This window comes from Mus musculus, chromosome 18 (genome assembly GCF_000001635.26).
Source record: "Mus musculus strain C57BL/6J chromosome 18, GRCm38.p6 C57BL/6J".
In the NCBI taxonomy this organism is placed as follows: domain Eukaryota; kingdom Metazoa; phylum Chordata; class Mammalia; order Rodentia; family Muridae; genus Mus; species Mus musculus.
This window is the reverse complement of record NC_000084.6, coordinates 59,846,027-59,865,031: the sequence shown is the minus strand read 5'-3', so window position 1 is coordinate 59,865,031 and position 19,005 is coordinate 59,846,027. Positions and strand designations below refer to the sequence as shown.

The 19,005-nt window shown below is 39.8% G+C and overlaps 1 long non-coding RNA gene across 1 annotated transcript in view; it reads left to right on the top strand.

Moving 5' to 3' along the window:
- Positions 1-310: 310 nt before the first annotated feature.
- Gm35234 (predicted gene, 35234) overlaps positions 311-19,005 on the top strand; it is a 39,291-nt gene continuing 20,596 nt past the window's right edge. The window contains exons 1-4 of the long non-coding RNA NR_165277.1: positions 311-346; positions 1,093-1,187; positions 9,570-9,711; positions 10,353-10,476. This is a non-coding gene — a long non-coding RNA (predicted gene, 35234). The remainder of the gene's footprint in view (positions 347-1,092; positions 1,188-9,569; positions 9,712-10,352; positions 10,477-19,005) is intronic.

The window sequence follows — 19,005 nt, the reverse complement described above, 5'->3', positions numbered from 1 at the left end:
CAATGAGCTCCACCGCTGTCCCTTACTATCTTCTTGGGCCTAGCAAATAATCTGCAAGCAGAGAAAGTGATCTAGTGTTTGGAAGGCTTGGAGGGAGAGTTCTTAATAAATTATCAATAACTTTTTTTTTTAAGATGCACTTTAGTGTGCTTCTAGCTTGAGTAAACTTTTTGGAGGTTTCTTCCGGTTCTGAGATTTCTTCCTTTTCCTACCACGTTCACTTTAGCAAATTTATAGATTCTCCCTAAGCCTTCTTTGCAATGCAGATTTTTTTAAAAGCTTCTTGCCATTTTCACAGTCCAGGAATATCTTTTTTTTTTGCAAGAAGCTGGAAGCCATTCTGTTGGTATGTAATCCCGAGGGAAGGTTGGACTTCCTTGGCCACCTTGCTCTAAGTGTAAAAACCACCTCTGTATCCATTCTTCAGGACAATGACCACAGTCTGTTGTGGTCATATTGGTCTTCACATGTGATTTCTTAATAGCAGAAATATATTTGGATATTTATAAAAAAAAACCCAACTCGATTCAACACACTATGTATTTTAGATGGATGGGATATTCTATCTGGATCTATAGTGATTATTGATAATAAATTGACTTATTTCCACTCAAATGTATCTTACTTTATTATTTGCTGGTTGCTTTGTTTTGTGTTTCATTCAATGTCAAGTTTGACAAGGTAAAGTTTTCTTTTCTTTCTTTCAGGACACAGTTTTATTTTATGTTGCATTCTGCTTTGTACCAAGCTCTTTGGGCTCCAGCATCATCTGAATGGTTGTCCCATTCCTACCATTGTAGTACATTACGAAGCAGAATCTGATCATCTCAGGGGTTCGCTATACACTTGAAGTCGTTAAATTCTTATATATGATATTAGTTACTTTCCTGTGTCAATGACCTAATGTCTGATACAAAGTCACTTAAAGGAGGAAATACTTATTTTGACTCACAGTTTAAAGACAGTCATCATGGCGAGGAAGGTGTGGTGGCAGTAGTGGTTGACTGCTGTGGCAGCAGAAGGAGCAAAAGCAGTGGGTGCTGGAGCTTAGCTGACCCTCAACTTCTTTCTCTCTCCCTCTGTTCACTCCAGGAGCCCAGCCCACAGACTGGTGTTCTGTGCATTCAAAGCAAGTCTCCTCTGTGAGTCAATCTTCTCTAGAAACACCCTTAAAGGTGCATCTAAAGGTATGTCTCGTTTGTATTCTAAGCATTGTTAATCCAACCAAGTTGACGAATCAAATTTTACTTGGCATGCTTCTGACGTCAGAACACTGAATTCGGAAGTAGCATTGAGTAGCTGGTAGCTGGTCTCTAGAAAGTCTGCGGTGTTCAAGTCTCCTTCAATGTGTTCCTTCCACGTAGAGACCTGGGTGGTACCAGGGCTCACTATCCAATTCAAGGTAATGTGCTACAGTTGACAGGCTTCCACTGTATAAGTTGTTGCTCACATGCAATAAAACAGGCTTTTCCCTGAAACTGTCTCTGGAGTGGTTTGTTTCTGTACCCTTTACTGACCCATAGGCATTGCTGGGGGATGCCTGTTGACTACTGTCACCAACTCAGGTGCATGAATCTCTTGAGGCTTGGCCTAATCCCTTGAAGCACAGAAAGAACCAGTCTACCACAGCCCCAACCTCCTTTGTCCTGCTCCCCCACTGTTCCCTCTCCAGATTCCTCAAACTAAAAGCTATTCTCACAGGTTGTGAAGGGAGTTCCCAGCCCCAAGGAAGGAGAGGGCCAGGCCTTGTCTAGTACAGGCCAAGTTGGGGTAATCCCACCAATCCCTGAACTAGCCCCAAGATCAGGCCACATAATCCCTCCAATCACAGGACACCCTGGAAAGCCCCACCCCCTCCCAGAATAACCCTATATAAACCCCATGTTTTACCCATTTCTCTGCTGCTTTTCACAGAGCAGAGGCAGCCATTCTCCTACCTCTAAATAAATCTCATGTGTGAGATGTGATTTTGTTATATTCTTTGGCTCCGACCTGCCAGGATACCTTTCCCTTCAGGGCTGTAACACTTACAATGCCCTGGTAAGGAAGGCAAGCTTGAGGATTTTGGACTTGCCTTTGGGCACTTGAATTGTATTTTTATATGTTCCACATGGTGAAGGCATGGTATTTAATCATTTTCTTTACATTTCTTTTCTGACATGAGGATAATGAGAGGGGGAATTTTAAACATTATCCTTAGAAGGATATGGATTTAATTCTTTGTTTTATTCCCTTTGTTGGGGGCCCAGTAAGGGAAAGTCATTTCCTTCTTGTCAAAATGAATGAATGAATGAATAAATAAATAAATATATAAATAGAATCTACCTCTGGTATAGATATTCATTAAGCTTCACGAAGAGTCAATCCTTTGGGACTGGGGAAGAGATTAACCTTAAATCATGGTAAAAAAGATGGAAGGAATAATTATCCTTTTAATGAGATAGTGTACTTTTTCTTCTCCAAACCCCCCTGCTCTCTGTGCAGTTGCTTCAGAATTCCCATGAGCTTCTTCAAGTTTGCCTGAAAGACAAAACTTGGCTGGACTCAGAAAGGCAAAACTTTTCCTTCGCTCTTCTCTTTCATGCAAAGGCAGGCCAGAGCCTAAGTCGGCTTCCTCTGCCATGTTGAGCTTTCTCAGTCTTTCTTGAAGCTCTCCTCCCTACCATGTAGCTGCTTAACACATTGTAGCTTGTTTTCCTCTCTTTCATATCTTTATCTTCCTTCTAGGGCAGCTGCTGAAATTTATAGTTTGCTGCTCCAGAGTTAAGAACTCTAAAAAGAGCTCCCCAAGTTCCCTGCTAATGTGGCAATTATGGTGGGATTCCCTCAGGTTTCTGGTACCACTTGCAGTTAGCTTTTACCAGGCTTTCAATGTGCTCTGTAGAAAAGCTTCCCATACTTCCAAGTGTGTCTGAATTACTTATGACTCCAGTAAAAATGCTGTCTGTATTTCTGAAGGCCTGGGACATTCCCGCAAGCTCTCAGGTAAGGCATAATTCTGGTTATATGGGCCATACCTTGAGTAGCAAGCTCCTACTTCATTATATTAAGTTTCTGGAGAAAATTCTGACTTTAGCTTCAGCTATGTGTTAATAAGTGTCCTAAATTTAAACTCAATATAGCTATTTCTAATGGGCATAACAGCAAATCAAACCAGAAGTCCAGGCTTTCTTATGCATGTTCTACTTCTTTCCTGTAGTTCTACAAATAACATCACTTGTGTTGTGTTTTATTAACATCTTAAATGTCCACACAGGAGGCATGTTTCTACAGGGGAATACATATTATAATGAGCCACAGGCTACCAGCAGATATGGGAGCTTCTTTGCATCTGTGTCAGTGGTTGAGTTGGCTTTAATTAGCTTTGGTGGGATGGGAAGATGTCCTACCCCCCCCCCTCAGCTTCTTTTTTACCAAAAGCATCATGTGCTTGGTGTGAAGTGATTTTGGGACCTCACTTTGCTCTACTCACGTGCCTCACAGGCTAAGTGGCATAGAGCATCCTCAATTAAGCAGATTTGGTTTATCTCTGAATCTGCTGTAAAGTTTCTTGTTGGTCCGATCTGCTTGTTTTTCATGTCTATTCTTTCAGATTGAATTGAGAATTGGTCTACATCTACCTTAGAACACTCTCTATGAGAGTCATTCACAATGTCATCTTAACCTTTGGGTGTCTCTCTTCATCTGATAAATGGCTTCCTTGAAGCTATTATTATTTTTTTTTTTTTAACGACAATTTAACAGGTGTCTCCAGAAGGTGCCTAATATGTATTACTTGAGTAAAAAGTATAGGAACTTTTAAGTTAAGAAATCTGTTTCATTTTATTTAAGTCTATATAATATTGCCCAATTTACCAGGTCATACATACACTCCTCATTTTTGAAATGGATGCTTTATCACATTTCCTGTGATTCTAAGGTTTCATACAGACAAAGAGGTGTATTCTCAGTTTGCATAATTGGCAAGCATTACATTACATGCTTAGAAGACATACATTCATTTTCCACTCAGAACTTCTCTTTGAGATATTGTAAGCTGCAGTTTATAGGTGGGAATTCAGCAGAGACGTGGGAGCTCATCTGGGAATGATTAACTGGTTCGGCTCAGAGCCTAGGGCAAATGTGGGAGCTTGGGCTAAAAGGTTCTAAATCTGGTGTGCCCTGCTGTCTTCCAGGTGCCCAGCATTCTCCTCTTCTCAGCACAGGGATTAAGTCTCCCAATTATGCCATTGCCTTTTAAAGGAAAAGATGCTTATTTGAGGAATGTTAGGCAGGAGGTATGGGCTGCGAGGAGACTTGAGCAATAGAGTGTACTTTACCAGTAAATTGGATGCCCAGAAGGGTGTGTCTATCACCTAATAAATGTGGCTCAATCCCAGAGAACCATCACTCTCTGCAAGAGCATTTAATGAGTTTCCCAGGTGTTTTTCAGTCGGGTATGGCTTTTCCTCCAGGGCAGCTTTGGAAAGCTGGTGAGTGGAGCTGACGTGGCAAGGGGTTGCTGATGGGCACACCTTACAGGAAAGGATGCTGAGCTCTGCTCTTAGCTAGTGGAGTCTTAGATCCTAAGCTAAATGAGCATAATAACTACAATGAAGACCTGGAACACCGCTCTCTCATATCGCGTGTTTATAGTCCTTGGCAACAACAGAAGAAAAAAAAAATCCTGAAATCGAATCAAAGCAATCTGCATGATAAAAGAATTAGCAAGAGGCGGTGGGGGCGGGAGCTTGATAATGGTTTTCATTATGCATAATGCTGCTGAGAGCTTTGTCTTCACCTTGACGCTTCAGAGAAAATTGGACTCTTTTTGGCAGCATTAGCTCCTTTTGCTGCAGACTCTTGTTATTGAAACACACACCAAGCCTTTAGGGTTATTTCTTGTTTTTCTTTTCCAGGTGCCTGGGGTGTTGTGTCCCATAAAGAGAAACCTAGAGCCTCTGGGTGCTACTTTTTGCTTATATGAATGTCTTTTTTTTTTTTTTTTTTTTTACGTTTAAAAATGATTAGGTTCTATGGGGCTTGGTGGAATGTAGAAGAGTGTCGGCTGAAAACTCATGTTCTTCCATCTGTGTGTAACCTGGGGCCATTCCTTACATTCGGTTTTCTCTCTGTGATGATGGATTATGGTGCCCGTCTCATTGGGTGGTGGCAAGAATTTCAAGGAATGTATATAAGGTCTGCAGCCACTTTAGGCAATTCATGATGGATAGCTAGTTTCTTACAAGTCTTGTGGAATCTGCTCTGTTCTCCTGGAATTTAATTTTAAGTCTGGGCTGACAGTTCAGACATTGTTCCTGAAGTATTCAAGGCATGAGCCAGGGCCACTCATTCTCAATACAACTAGTAGAGAAAATCAGAGAAATGATATTTGTTCAATATAATCACATTGGATGAAGGAAGAAATTAAGAGGTTACCCCACCTGCTCACATAGTTCATCTTCAAGATCCTGATATGAGATTTAAGCTTCGGCAGAGGACAAAGGTCTGCATAACTAAGTAGTTCTAGGCAATGCAGTGTTTCCTCCGTCAGTGATCCATCATTGCCTTCACACTTGTGCTCCCGGCAAGGTAGTCTGGGAAATTGTCAGCACTGTATGTAATCTCTCTCTGAAAGATGAGTTCTTCTTCTGGCCAACGTGTCAACCTTTTTCTTCCTCGGCATGAGATTCTGAGGAAATTTCAATTCACTGGGGCCACTGTTTGTGTAATCTCATAGCTAAAGAGGAACAGCTATTCTAAAACACAACTTTCACCTCACAGGGGTGATTGGTAGTTTATTCTGGAGCCAAATATAAGTGGCCATGGTTCTGGACCAATTCAGATTATGCGACACTCTATTTTCCAATGTGGTAACAGTTCCATGAAGTTTTAATAGTAGCAGAGAAAGAAAATCATACATCTTTTTGAACGCATTGATGGCAACATCAGGTAGGCAAGTCTCAGAAAAGCTGGGACCCACCAGATAGGCCTTAGATAATAGCTGACGATATTCATAGCCTTTGGGTTGGTAGAACTAGGGGTCAATTTGTACATTCCAAGGGATTTACCTAATGGAAGAAAGTCTAACAAAGATGTTAGACTGCATACACAGAGAGAAGGACAATGAATGACTTTTAAGTGAGTTAGAGATGGCCCACAGTACTCTGCCATTGAACTTGCAACACTGTATCATTTGAGCATCATTGGCAACACTGTATCATTTGAGCATCATTGGCAACACTGTATCATTTGAGCATCATGGGAGTTCTAGTCAGTCCACCAGCCTTGCAGAAGGTTCAGTATAATCTATGGCTCTTTAACGGAGCTTTGATTCACAGAGAGGCGTAAGTTTCCCTCTTTAGGGTATCTTCAGTTCTACCAAGATGATCACATATCAGCTGTGTGTTGGAGACAGACATGAACAGTGTTCTTCAGTTGCTATTTATGTCTTCTAGGGAGCAGAGTGCTGAGAAACCAGCACCTTATAGACAAGTCAGCAATGACCAAGACTGGCTAGAGAACTGGGTTTTTCAATTTGAGCTGGAACTGAGAAACAGTCAATTTTTGACCTTCTATCTTCTCCCATGTTCTGGTAAAATTCATGACATGAATACAGGTGTTTGGATTGCTTCTGTTGACTCATGCCAGGCTGCTAGCCCTCATTATTCTGGTACTAATATTCCTATCTCACCAACTCTGAACATCACCCTAAATTAGTTTAGCTATGACTCCACAGTGAAATGGTAGTTAAATTCCTTCTATTTTTGTGCTATCTCTGATTGAGTATGCTATAATTAATAAAGTGGGATTTGACAAGTGTAAGCCTAAGTAAGATATTCAGGCAGGTTAATTATCTTTCAGGGTTTTTCAACATTTTTTCCCTTTCTATTCTATCTTCTGACCTTCACACAAGCTCCTTTGAACAGAACTGTTTAAAAGATTTATTCTCATTTAGCAGTAGTTCATGGAACTATCTGATAGACATCGTACTTAAAGTGGTTCTGTTATACTCCGAGGAATTTGTTTCTAATATGTCCTGTCTGTTGCCTCAGGCTGAGCCCATATCCAATTAAGGAAGACAGGAAAGCCTACACACTTGATAAGCATCAGTGGAGATGAACTGTAAAATGGGATCTGATTTGGTAACTGATATTATTCACCTAGATGACGCACATCGGGCCTAGGGAAGCACTTCTATGCTAGTTGTCTCAGGGGAGGAGGATGCCATTGCCTTCCTTTCTTCTAAACCATCCTCTCACATGTTCTGATTCGAAGAGATTCCCACCCCCTGCTCCCATTTTCCAACACATATTATTTGATTTGCAGAACAGTAAGGGGTTGGCCTGGAAAGAAGATAGAAGATGCAGATGCCCACTGTAGGAAGTCCTGCATCCAGGTCTGCAAAGACTTTCAAGAGAAGGAGTAAGACTTAATGCTTTAAAGAGGAAGGTTTACTGTAGCCCATTGTGTAACTTTAAGAGACTTTCACACTCCTTGACAAGGCTTCTCTGTTTCCTCATGACCAACTTACCACCTTTCTGCCAATTTCTGTCTTCCGGTTACTTTGTTTTTTTTTTTTTTTTTTTTGCTTTTGATAGAGAGGTGAACTGTTGAAGCCTCAGGTTCTAATAATAAAAGTAAAGGATTATGAAGGGAAGAAAACATGGTTTCAGTCCATGTTAGGAAGGCTCCATTGCTTTTGGGTCCCAAGTCAGGCCTGTCACCTTGTGTGGGAGCCTGAGATGGAGCAAAGCAGCCTCCTTTATGGCAGCCAAGAAGAGAAAAGGGTTGGGAGAGGGAGGCAGGGGGAACCAGAGACCAGGGAGAAGATACTCTCATCTCACAGTCATGCCTCTATCATGCCCCTAGTGACTTATTTTCTAGACCCAAGACTCACCTAAGAGTAGTCTGCTTATGAATCTAGTTATCTCTCATTGGCACCAGGAAGTAGGGATTAAGCCTTTGGCACATGAACATTGTGGTCAGACCATAATACTTGCGTTTTGTTTGTTGTCATGGGGGAGGGGGAGAAGATGAAGAAAAGAAAAAGAAAAAGAAATTGGCTGAGTCCTACGTGCATTTTAAGTCATTTATGAAGTGCATTGTGCCAAGCGTGATATTCTGCCTGATCACCCTGTGGCGACTGCACATGACTGCACATGATGGGGACTGGACTTCAGCAAGTTCTCTGCTGAACTCTCTGCTGCTCATTGTTGGCAATTGCTTGTCATCTCATGTAGTTTAAACACATCTCTCTAAATTTAACACACTGCACACTAACTCCCCAGTGAGGCCTTGATGGGGCTTGGGGCTCAGTAGGAGGTGTTTTACTGCTGAGTCAAAGAAAGCACTCATGAGTAGATCAATGCCTTTCTTTCAAAATGTCTAACTATTGTTTATTATTTTTTAAACATATTTTTGTGAATGTGAGTTTGTTTGCTAGAATGACAGCAACCATGTAGTGATCAGAACACAAATTCTTGAGTCTACTCTCTTCTTCCACCTCCCCAGTGAGGCCATCAGACACAAGAAGGGGAAAGCTCATAAATACAAATTTTAGTTATATTTGTGAATTTTATCCATTTCCTTAAAAAAACCAATCCATTCTATAAGCTATCTATTGTTAACAAGTACCTGTGACAACATTCTACAGGAGAAATGAATTATTTTGGGCTCATGGAACCTCAGGTTCCAAGGTTCAAACTCAGGTTGTCAAGTTTGTGGGGCAAGTGTCCAACCCACTGAGCCATTTGCCAGCCTAGTCGATGCCTTTCTTGTGACTCTGGATTAGTGCTTGAGCAGGTGAGAAGTTCTAATTCTCCTTGGGTGAGACAATGACTGTGTGGTTGGGGAGGAAGCAGCTGTCACCCATGTCCTGTCTCTCTGCACACTGCCACTTGCTCTTTGACTGCCATGTCAGGAAGTAGCCCGAGGCCTTCACCTTGGACTTCTAGCTGCTATACCTGTCACCCTAAGAGGATTTCTGTCCTTTACAAGTTACCCAACCTTGGGTACTGTTTATTACCTATAGATATTACATACACATACTACATCAGAAAGTAGATCAAGACAGCCTTGCTAAACTCATTTTCCTCATTTGCAAAGAGGCTGTGTAATGTGAAATTTGTTGTAAATATACCATAAAGTGATATAAATTAAATAGTGTCTAGTACTAGGCATTTGAAATAACTATTGTTTTGCTGTAATCATTACTATCAGTATGTCCACCATTCTCATCAGTGTTACAACAATCAGAATATACCATCTTTTAGTTTCTTTTTTATGTTCTTCTGTGGCTAATATTCTCCAAATATTAAAAACTTAGATGTTAAAAATGAAATACTTTAATGTTGGATGTTTTAAATAAAAATTGAGATTGTAATAATGTGCTTGAAGTTTCTTCTTCTTCTTCTTCTTCTTCTTCTTCTTCTTCTTCTTCTTCTTCTTCTTCTTCTTCTTCTTCTTCTTCTTCTTCTTTCTCTTCTCCTCCTCCTCCTCCTTCTTCTTCCTCTCTCTCTCTCTCTCTCTCTCTCTCTCTCTCTCTCTCTCTCTTTCCCTCTGTCTTTCTCTCTCTTTTCTTCTTGCAGTTTTCCCATAAGAGAGCCTCTGGAAATGTCCATTTTCTACCATGACAGAAATGATTATAGGCTGCAACAAACCCTCAGCAATTTTAATAAGCTACTCTGAGATCTGGCTGAAATGTCACAGCACCTGGCAGTATTCAGTAAGGTCAGTTCCCTGTCCTGCCCACAGTGCTCGGTCTGCTTCTGAGCTTGCTGCTTCAGAAAGGCCTCATTCCCACTGTACTGCTTCAAACAGTGAAGGAAGTGGTAGGTGCTCTAGACCGGGGACATATGCCATTACACAGTCACCTTTGTGCATCCTCAGGACTCTCTTAATGCCATTAATGGTGGAGGTCAGCAAGGAGTGTGTAAGCCGCCTGCGGCCACACTAACTGGGTTCCTGAGTGGGAGGCCGGAGCTGTATGGGAGAGAACGACGAGAGAAATAATGGAGGCCAAGACATGTTTCTGTTCAAGGCCCCCAAGTTTACTAAGAGTCTGTGCTTATAAAGGGGGAGGCCCATCCCCTGCCAATCCGTTCTTGATGCCTGTTGCCAGCCTGTAGGTGGATCTGCTGGATGCTGTCTCTAGAATATCTCAAGGGCCTCTCAGCAGGTAGCAGTGTCTTGGAGAAGAGAAGCAGCAGGTGACAGAAAAATAGAGCCATCTAAGTCTGAAGGTTCCACCCCAGGTGGTCTCATTCTCAGTGGCAGCAAGTTCAAAACCAGCCTACCCAAGGCTAGGGGAGGCTACAGGAGTGTTCAAAATATTGAATATCCAAACAGTTTTGTGTACCTTCTGCTTGCAGGTCTCTGGATAGAGGCCTCAATCCTCCTTTGTGTTGTTCAAGTGCCTGCAGATGAGAGACGTGCCAGTCTTTCCTTATATCAGACAGAGATTTCTTCAGAGCTTCATAACTGCCGAAATAACCTGTAAGTAAAGTCTGATTCTGAAGTGATTTCCTCCCCCTCCACACATAATCTTGAAAATCATCACTTTGCAAAAGGCTATTTGGTTCCAGTTTAAAAATAGTTTCTGAACTCCTAGAACTGTGAAGACTTAGGTGGCCAATTTCTTCTGGAAGAATTTCATGTAATGTACTAAAGTCTATGTTCAAAAGACTCTTAGAGCCAATGACAATGGGCCTTTGGAAAAAGCTCATAATAGAGTTTAAGATAATTTTTAATATATCACAATATGTTATTATTGACTTAGGGTTTTACTGCTGTGAACAGACATCATGATCAAAGGCAAGTCTTATAAATGACAACATTTAATTGGGGCTGGCTTACAGGTTCAGTGGTTCAGTCCATAATCATCAAGGCAGGAACATGGCATTATCCAGGCAGGCATGATTGCAGGAGGAGCTGAGAGTTCTATGTCTTCATCTGAAAGCCACTAGCAGAATACTGGCTCCCAGGCAGCTAGGACAAGGATATTAAAGTCCATACCTACAAGGCCACACCTATTCCAACAAGGCCATACCTCCCAACAGTACCATTCCCTGGGCTAAACATATACAAACAGTCACAATTATTAATTATTTTCGGTTTTTTTGCTACTTAAGTTTTCAGTCATTGTATACACTTTTCCTTATACTGGTCTTATAAAACCTATGCAAAAATAAGTATTTTTTTTTTCCATCATTGATTCATTATTGAGTACTGTTAGGTACCAGACACAGCCTAAGGATTGATCACTAATATCTCTAACTTAAGAGACAAAGAAAAAAATCTTAGACTAACTCATTTGCTTAAAGGTGACAACTTATAAGGGCAGAAAGAGAACCAAGTCTAGGACAGTCTCTAAGAATATTTTTTGTTTTTGTTTTTTGTAGGTGAGAGGAAGTAACTGCTGAGGTTTTCATAGAGTGTGTGATGTAGGTTCCTTATTAGCCAGGAAGTTTAAATGTGTAATTCAAGCTAAAGAGACATCTTACACAGTCTATGTGTTACTAAATACTACCTGTGAGGACCATGATTGCTTCCTTGGTCTGTGTTGTTGGTCCTTACACATCAAGTTCACTCTGCTAATTAACAGACTCTGCAACTCCCCCTCATTCTTTCTCTTCTTTGATGTGGACCAGTTAGGAATTCTTGTTCTCACCTGGAGTGTTGGGCAAGCTCATCTTTGAAGACCCTTGTAAATGGTGCTGTGGATCCTGCATCTTCTGGGGTAGAGACTGGAGCTTCTTCTATAGGCAGGCCCTCTGATGCTTTGCCATGTGACTCAGTGTAAAACTCCTTCCACCTAAGCTTCCATTCCAAACCAAGTGAAAATGATTTCTAGATCATATTCCATTTAGGTGGCCCTTCTTTTGGCTCTTGATTTGGATCCAAACTTGTGATTTGTAGAATGATTTTTGGAAATTTTGCAGAACATATTTTATTTTCTGGTTAACTTAAGGAAGAAAGTATAAAATATTTTGTTTAATATTTTCTAATGATTTTAATTCTAAAGTTACCATGCACTCGATGTGGGGGTATTATTTAATGGCTTCCCTTTGTGGTTGATATCCACTCCATTGTGCTTTTTCAGTAGGCAATTTATGCAAGGCTTAGTAAAATGGACTTACTGCTTAAGGCATGTTAAATGACATAGTAAAAATGTCCTTCAAACAGGGAACTTTACAAAAATCCCTTTTATGATTTAATGGGAGTTTCTCAAGCTTCTGCCTTTTTAATGTGCAAATGTATCAAGAATGGCTTGGGTAATGTGATTTACATCCAGTTCTTCCATTAGGAATCAAGGGAGTCTTTTATTTCTTTCTGAACTAGGTCACTACTCCTGAGAGTCTTAAAATGGTAAGAGAACAAATGAAAATGTGGTCTTCTTAAAGTGATGGAGCAGTATTAGAGAGGATGAGACAATATGGTAAAAGACAGGATCTTCCTTAACTTGAATATATGGATTTTCAGGTGGTTTGACTGGTATCTGAAAGCTGCAGCAAAATCCATGTAGGGCCATTTAGCTGAGCTGTAAACTCACAGAAAGTGACTGTTTGGGTTTTTAAATTATCTTTCAAGTAGAAATCATCTTTTCAGTCTTTATGGCGAAGAGAAGACATGGGAGGTGAGGAAACAAACCGAACACTTTGGTTGCAGTACCAGCTCCTTCTGTCATGCTTCTGGGCCTCACTTCTGTTTCTACCTAAGTGATCCCTCCATCACTGCACAACCTAGGCCTGTGCAATGTGGGGCACGGATTTTTTCAAGCCAGCTTCATTCCTAAAAGAACAGCGCTCTTCTCACAATAACATCGAAGACATTCTGAGAATCTTAAAACTTGTTTGAATATGTTTTGTAAGCACTGAGAGATAAATGATGGAGATTATGGCTATAAACATTCATCTTATAACAAAGGCAACTACTTAATCTGCAATCCATATTTTAATGTTGGAAATTCAAATACAAATACTTTCCTATTTATAAGAAAGAGATTTCTTTCAGACACCGGCTTGAGCAAATGGAAATCTGCAAACAGAAAAACTACAGAAAACATTCTTTATTATAAAGGAATTAAACTTGTCTCTCTTAACTAAAGCTTTCCTTTTTTGAAAAAAATTACTGAAGGGATTTGAATTTAATTATTAGAGGGCTTTGTTTTATTTTTAATTTAGTGTTTGCTTGGTTTGTCTTTTATTTGTTTCACTTTTGTTTTTCCATTTTCTTTTTTGAGACATGTTCTTATGCTATAATCCAGGCAGGTCTGAAATTTACTTTGTAGTCCAGGATGGCCTGGACCTCTTAACCATCCCCCATGCTTTAATTTCCTGAGTGCTAAGATGACAGGTATCCCACCTTGTCCAGCTTCAGTTGGGGTTTAAGCCCACAGGAAGATGCATTTGTGTGTGAGCAGCAGGAAGACAGCTGTGTAACATCAGGACCACCATCAGCTTTAAGGATGAGTGGAAATTGCTCGTGAAGCAGTAGGAAGAACAGTGAGTCTCCTGCCTGACCTCGAAGTAGCCCCTCTCAAGATCTGCTTCTTCACTTCAGTTGCTTTTTCAAAGATACTATTGGAAGCAGAATGAATATTCAAATTACTTCTTGAGTTAACTAAAGAAATACATTGTGTCTAGGAAAGTTTGTTTTATTTCCACCAAAGTGATGGTTTTGTACATGACATACAAAGTGGTTTGGGGAGTGAACAACTCTAGGAAAGACATAGGTCACTAGGCTAAAATTCATAAATACATAAATTAATGTTTAATGCATATCAGCTCTAGCATACTTTTTCTATGCCCTACTCTTCCCTAACAAAACCTGTGGAAGAGAGGAAAAATCAATAATAATTTAGTTCTATACACAATAGTCCAGAAAAGATGAGTGTCCCCACACAAGTGAGAAAACACGTAGTCGTGTATAAAATATGATTTATCTTCATGTTTTCAGTATATCAAATACACATTTGTATCTACAACTATGTATCTAGACATAGTTTTGACTTGTGTGCATATATCTACATTGTCTTGTACCAACAGCAGCTATTTTCTGTTCTTTGGTTGATTTAGGTGGTTGGTCTCTCTGAAGCAAGACTGGTTTCTCTGGTTCAGAAATTAAACTGATGCACAATTGTTTATTACTGGTTGGCTAACATCTGCTTTCACAGGTAAAGCACTATCTCGTAAATGTTATTTTTCCTAAGAGGATCTCTCTCCTTTCTACCCCTTCCATATCATGCTGTTCTTTCTTACTTATGTATTTGTCCAGCCTCCTGGCTATATTGCTATTTTTCACTCTTACCAAAAAGATCAGTTCATTTTTCTTTGTGATGGTCTTTTTCTCATTCTGTTGAGAAATAAGCAATGTTTCTGTCTGTAAAAGCAAAATTGCTCCGTTTCCTGTTTTTCTTCCCTTCTTGGCCAAGCCATATTCAGTTGCATCATTCTCCTGTGTGCACAAACCAGTTTTAAGTTCTTCCATCTCCCAGATTGAAATCCTTGGAGCACACATCACTAATTTGTACCTTGCCTTGGTTTGCCTCGTTGCAATTTTCAGAAGGAGCCTTCGGAAGATGCTTCTAATTCAAACGTGGGTGCGTTTGATATGGAAGAAAGGGATTGTGTGATGTCAGCAGCCTAGCATCCCACAGAGCAAACATGGAAGGATATTCTTATTTTTCTCTGAGCTGAATGCTCTGCCCCTTCAGAAAGCCTTGATTCTGAGGGACCTTGAGTAAGAAATGCAATGGGTGCCGCTGTTTAACTATTCACTATAAATAGCTTTAGCTGCCTTTGAAAATGTACATTTCTTAAATAAGTCCTTTTGTCTTAACTTACTTCAAAATACAAGCAGTCTTTAACCAGTGCTAAATTTAGTCTCTTGCAATTCCAGTAAGAGACAGTTGTTCTCAACATGCTTATCTGCTTTATATTTTTTGACACAAGTCCTTTTAATTTTGTCAAGATAATGAATATTTTAAAATAGTTATTAATAACACCTCATTACTCTATTCCTTTTAGCACTTCCCTTCTAAACCTGTCCAAAGATCTCCTGTTCTGTTCACATTGTGAAAGGACATTTCTTTTTGTTCCTCTGTCAACCAAGGAGGCAGAGGTGCTCAGCAATGTGGTTTGTGTCTAGTTCATCCTCTACTAACAGTTCAGACCTCTGGAGACCCAACTTCAGTTAAAATGTCTTAAGATTTGTCATGGTCCACTTTCCTCCATAGCCTTAAAACAGAAACTCAAAATAAGAAAAGAGCAGCTATATCCAGGTAGAAGCCAGCATAGCTTGTAAGTAGTTTTCTTTCTCCTCTCCTCTCCTCTCCTCTCCTCTCCTCTCCTCTCCTCTCCTCTCCTCTCCTCTCCTCTCCTCTCCTCTCCTCTCCTCTCCTCTCCTCTCCTCTCCTCTCCTCTCCTCTCCTCCCCTCCCCTCCCCTCCCCTCCCCTCCCCTCCCCTCCCCTCCCCTCTCCCTCTCTTTCTTTCTAAAATAAATTCTCCCTTTGTTTCAGTTTGTGTATAAGTGTATGTATATGTATATTGTCATATGCATATGTTGGTGTGTGTGTTTGTGTGTCTCTGTGTGTGCAGGTATCATGTAATGCTATCCTATGTAGATATGAACATAGATCTACTAACTCTGGACAGGGAACCAATGACAGGTTAAAGTATAGATACTAAGAACACCTAAACTGGTGAGCCAATGAGTTTTATTGGTTAAAATGGCCAACTTATTAATAAGCTTATATAAAGTTATATAAGGAGCAGAAATGACTCAAAGGCAGGTACCTCAACAAAAGCCCACCACGCATGGGTAGAAAGGGTTTTATGAAAGCTGGAAACCTGGAGCACAATGCATGGCATGCACAAACCTTAACAAGTTAAGGGTGGGTGTCCTTTCCTGGTGGTTCAATTGGTCTGAGCCTCCTCCCAGCAGCCTAGCAGGTTGTTGTGACTTCTAGACAGATCAGCTACTCTCTGCTTCTTTCAGGCTGCTCATCTTGTCTTGTCTTTTTCCAGGCTGCTTGGTCTGTGCTTCTCCCAAGCAGCTCAGCTGGTCTAGGAGTGTCTCCTAGCTGTCCCTTTGAGGAGGAGGGGATAAGTGAATGCAGTAAGTATAGGGATAGAATGATTTACCTCCCCTTAAAGCATCCTGTTGATGTTTTCCATGAAAACATCCTATATCTTAAAAAATTTCCCTCCAAAAAATGGGCAGTTTTAACTTTGGAGAAAATTGCTACACAACAGCACACAGGCATGAACCTTTGTTCTAGAGGTGAACCTCTGGTGTCATTTGTCAGGACCCATCTACTTCAGTTTTGTGAGACTGGGTCTTGAATTGCTCTGTGGCTTCCCGTTTAAATATTTGTGTCATTTTATATGTATATTTATTTTCTAGATTTTCTTTTCCCTTGGTGAATATTACATCTGGCAGTATAGGATTTCATACATTAGACCTAGAAACCTAAGGATAATCTTTTTACTGTGATGCTTTAAATAATAATAATTTAAATAGATGAATGAATAGTGATGAAACTACCTTCTTGGGAGAGAGATGGAAACTTTGCTTAATAATAGAACACAGGTTTGTATTTCAATGCATTTGTGAATCTTAAACATCATATTAGAAGCAATGAATATGGTACATACATGACATAAAAATTTGGAACAATTGTTTTGTGCAAATATTAGGTAGATAACATAAAGACTATGGGAAAGAATTTTCATCTTTCTGTGAGAACCTTTGTTAGATCCTTCTTTAGTGGTCTTGAAATCTCTGCATTCTTACTCAAATGTTAGATGAATGATTTTCATAAATATGTATCGCCATGAAATTTCAGTCTCTCTTTACTCAACATTTTGGTTGCTCATACTCATATTGTTTTGAATCCTTTACCTGTCTTTAATTTATTCTCTTTTAAATTAGTCCCTCAAATATGTTCCATTTTCTGTACCTTAGCATATTTTCTGTACTTTTCTCTCCAGCTCAAACCTGCTAGACAGAATCTTAATCACAGACTTCATTCCTACTTTCTTTCTAGCAAAATTACACTACTTTTTTTTCTTGGTTATAAAAAAATAAGCCATTCTATTTTTATAGAAATTGTTTTTTCTCTTTCTTCCTAAAAACTTATTTTTTTAAAAGCCAGACAGCATATGAAGAATCTTAGAAACCTAAAATAAAGACATAGAATTGTTAAGAGCTTTCCGAATAATATTTATTTTTACAGTACAAAGTACTGGATAAAATAAAAAGTCTTTCTGCTTAGAGACAATGGGTGAACTACTTTCTGTGTTGTTTGATTGTGAATGTGGTGGAAACAAATATCTAAAGCAAAGAAGAAGGAAACAAAGTCTATGGATCATAATCTATTTTTAGTTGTAGAATCTTATAAACTGAAATGGACAGTTTTACCGGTTTCTGAAAAGATTCAAATGGATGTATTAAAAGCCAAAGGGGCATATGAGCAAGTCAATGTATTAGATTCCCACAAGACACTATTGTAAAGAAAAAAACAGAAATTACCTTGTGATTATTTGATAAGACATGCATGCTCATGGTACTGGTGAGTCACTATGTGTATGAACACATATTTAAGCCCCCCAACAAGTTTTCAGGTCTTAGTTACTTTTCTAGTGCTGTGATAAGACACCATGACCAAGAAATTGTTTAATTTGAGCTTATAGTTTCAGAGGGTTGAGTCTACACTGGTAGAGCCAAAGCATGGTGGTAGGAAAAGCTAAAATGTTGGACCTTAATCACAATTAGTTAGTCAGTTATCTAGAGAGAGAGAGAGAGAGAGAGGCAAAGAGAGAGAGACAGAGACAGAGAGAGACACAGAGAGACAGAGAGATAGAGAGAAGAGAAATTGGAATGACTTGAGTCTTTTGAAAACTCCAAGCCCATTCTAAGGCCACACCTGCTAGTACTTCTCAAACAGTTCTAAGCATTAAAATATATGGGCCTATAGGGACCATTCTCATTTTTAAAAACAAACAAACAAACAAACAAACAAACAGGTAAACAAACAACAAAAAGAAAAAAAATACAAAAATCCCCAAGTGTGCATGTGCGTGCACACACACACACACATACACACACACACAAACACACACAAACACACACCATATTCTACTCCCTGGCCCCTATAGGCTCGTGGCCATATCTAAATGCAAAATGTAACTAGTCCAACTTCAAATGTCCCCATAGTTTTTCACAGTCCTAATAATAGAGTTTAAAAGCCCAAATTCCAAAGTCCCTTCTGAAACTCAAGGGAAAATCTCTCTGTTGTAACCTCTTGTCAAAGAGCAGAACATATGACACATTTCCAACATACATTAACACAGAATATCCATTCCCATTCTAAAAGAGAGGAAAAGGAGACTAGTGAGGAAACACTGGACCAAAGCAAGACTAAAACCCAGCAGTGCAAACCCCGAATCCTGTAGCTCCATGTCGGATATCAGAGGTCTTGGATTGCCTCTTCTCTTCCCAGTTTGCATGACACTTCTTTCTTTTGGGTTGGGTGTACTCTGTGTGAACCTTTCCTTGAAAGTGTCTCATGGCTCTGGCATCTATAACATCTTGAAGTCTCCAATATAATAGACTTTCTAAACTTCATGCAATGGCCTCTCAGGGTTTCCATGTAGGACTACCCTGCCACTATTTTGGCCTCACTATTCTTAACCTTGGAGAAATATTCTTCAACCTGTTTCCTTGTAGATACTTCACAACTCTACAGCCATAACCATGTGGACTGGGTAACACTGCCAGTGCTCTGATCATTTGGGATGGAGCCCTGCCCCCTTGAATCACATTTATAGAAGCTTCCATTGCCCTTACATTTTAGGAGCAGAAAATTGCTTAGGCCTTTCCTTTTTAAATTTTGGAAACTTAGCTGTGTGGAATCTTTCCATGGGGGTACCTTCAGTTTATTTCATTTCAGAACATGTTTTTGTATAATCTCATCTCTTTCAGCACAAGTTGTAGATTCACCATGGAATGTCCTGGCACAA